We start from the raw sequence: 2842 nt of genomic DNA, 5'->3' as shown, positions 1-2842 counted from the left end.
CTCGCCTGCTGGGGTCAGCACCCGGCTGCAGTCCTGCATCACCAGCGAGAAAAAAAAGAGAGGGATAGTGGAGGGTGTTGCGGGGGCAGAGAGAGAGAGAGAGAGAGAGAGAGAGCGAGCGAGCGAGCGAGAAAGAAGAAGAAAAAAAGCGGAACGCGAAATTGCGCTCTGGACGACGGCATCTCTTCCTGCTGCTCCGCGTGCTTCCAGTCAGTCTATGGCCATGCCGCATCAGCCTGCTGTGAACTCTGCTAAAACGCAAAAATATTTTAACTAGGTCACCGTTCTTTACTCATTTTCTTCCATTTTGTACTTGCGTTGTTGCACCCTTGTAGCTGTGTTTTTTTGTTATTGTTTTTCTTAAATATTTTATATATTTTTTGTTACGGTGGAGGGGAGGGCAGGGTGTTGTGCCGAAATCAGGAACAGTATCATGTGTGTTCTGCGAAGGTGAAAGTAATGGGGGGAAATAACAATCGGCCGTGTCCGGTCCGATCGCGCCTATTGAAAAATGAAACCGGGGATTGGAATAATGCGATCCGGCGAGGTGTGGAGTGCTGCGGGGGGTAGGCAGGGAGAGAGGGGGAGAGAGAGAGAGAGAGAGAGAGAGAGAGAGAGAGAGAGAGAGAAGGGGAGGGGGATGAAAGGGAGAGGGCGACTTTTTATCCTTTCAACACATTTCCGATAGCCCCCCTGTACGTACACCCATTGCAAGCCCGCTTCGCTTCGTTTCGGCGAAGCAGCATAGCACTCAATGCGACTCAATGGCATGGCGTGGTGGTGGGTTGTTGTTGTAAGGAGCAAGTGGATTGCGCGCTTGATTGTGAGCCCCCAAGCTACCTGCTCTGGCTGCTCTGATCCGTGAGTAAATACTGGACCGGAGCTCACACCTACTGCAGCTTTTGTCGCTCTCATCATTGTGTAATACAGTGCGCACATTACGCATGTATTGTTTGTTATCCTGTTATTAGTTTATCCTCAATATGGCTGAGATGAGATCATCTTTTAATGACTTTAGCATAGCGACTATGGAACATTTTCCCCACCTTGCCGTTTTAAATCTTGATAAATTTTACATCTAAAAAAATAAATCTTCCTATAAAAAATCTTGGCATGGGATTTCGTTTTATTAAACAATGACATATAGCATCAAGTCGCTGATTTGACACAATTACTATCAAGTGAACGATCGATTAACATTTATGGCGATGGCACGGTAAAAACGATGTCTCATTTTTTGGAGGAAAAGGGAAAACTTTGAGGAACTCCAATGTTTGAGGTAGAGTCCTCCAATTTTGCATTTTGCATTCTTAACCCATTTGAACCTCTCTCTCTCTCTCTCTCTCTCTCTCTCTCTCTCCCTCTCTCGCTCTCTCTTGCGGTAGTGCCCAGGCCGAAGGTGCGTGGTCGCAGCCAGGCCTGTCGTCCCCTCTCCCTCACGGCTCGCGCCCTCTTCTCGGTCCACGGGGCAGCTGGGGCTGGGGCAGCTGCCGCACCTGCCGGTGCGGGCCACATGGCCCATGGCCCCCGACGCCGTCCCTTCGGGTTATCTGCCCATCCGTTTTAGTCACCTTTTAACGAGAACCCCTCCCCCCTCTCCTCCCTCCCGCCTTCCCTGTGGTGCTTTGTGCCTTTGCTTTTAGCGCCAGAGGGTTGGTGTGTCTCACCGGCGCGCTGGTAGTAGTATACCACCTTTACAGCGCCAGACACACAGCGTTCCTCAGCTGTATTTGCTTCTTGCAAGAGATCCCCGTGTCCCTACCCGCACGTGCGATGGTAAATATTATCTTTGAGTGATAAAAACTCAGTACCAACTACTCAGAGAGAAAGAGCTGCTCGACCGTGTGGCGTTTGGTAGTGTGTGGTCCTCGTATTATTATTATGGTGTGCCGTAAGGGAGAAGCGCAGGGTGGTTAAAAGTTTTAATTGCCTGTCTAGGAGTCTAGGAGGCCCCTCCAGTGCAGTAAGTAGTGCGTTACATCGCGTAGTCGGCCTCAAAGTAGTGCGTAATCCCCTCCGCGTCACGGAGCTCGACTAACCGAGACGAACTCATCATAATCACAACAAGCAGGGACCGCCCCAACCCCCTCATACACACGTACACACACTCACACACACACTCTCTCGCTCTCTCTCTCTCTCTCTCTCTCTCTCTCTCTCCTCTCTCGCTCCCACCTCTCTCTGTCTCACACACACACTCACGATCTTACTCACACGCTCTTCCTCACACACATATACGCTCTCTCTTACACTCTTACACGCACACACCCTGGGGAAGGGGTGCGGGTGGAAAGGTGTTGTTTATTCTTATGCCAAGCCTCTTGTGTGCGATGTGATACACACTATCCACACTTATGCCACTCCACCCTACCCCCTCCCCCCCTCCCTTTCCTTTCTCCTGCCTTCAGGTCCCGCCACCCGACGCAGGCGGCCTTTGCTACACTGCTATGTCGAGTGAAACAACAACCATGATATTTCAGGACATAGATCTTTTCGAGTTATGAACGTAACTACTACGATAGATTTCTAGTGTATTGAATATTTCCCATGAGGGTTCTGTAATAAAATTAATTGCGTACGTCATACTAAGTTGAAAGAAAGGAATTAAACTGTTTAAATTCGCAAAAGTTAAAGTTCAGTATAAAACTTATCAACTACCCAGACCAACCTATACAAATTAGGGAATTTCTTACGGTGGTTCACGATAAGCGGGCTTATCGCTGGAAAATTCCCAACTTGGATATTCAGGAGTGTATCGTTGCTTCTTCTTCCTTTTCACCGACACTACACGCCCCACCCCCCTCCCCTCCAATTTCCAACACAACGCTCTACCTTTTCTCCC

This window comes from Frankliniella occidentalis, unplaced genomic scaffold (genome assembly GCF_000697945.3).
Source record: "Frankliniella occidentalis isolate FOCC.00 unplaced genomic scaffold, Focc_3.1 Scaffold25, whole genome shotgun sequence".
Classification (NCBI taxonomy): Eukaryota; Metazoa; Arthropoda; class Insecta; order Thysanoptera; family Thripidae; genus Frankliniella; species Frankliniella occidentalis.
This window is presented reverse-complemented; position numbering follows the sequence as displayed.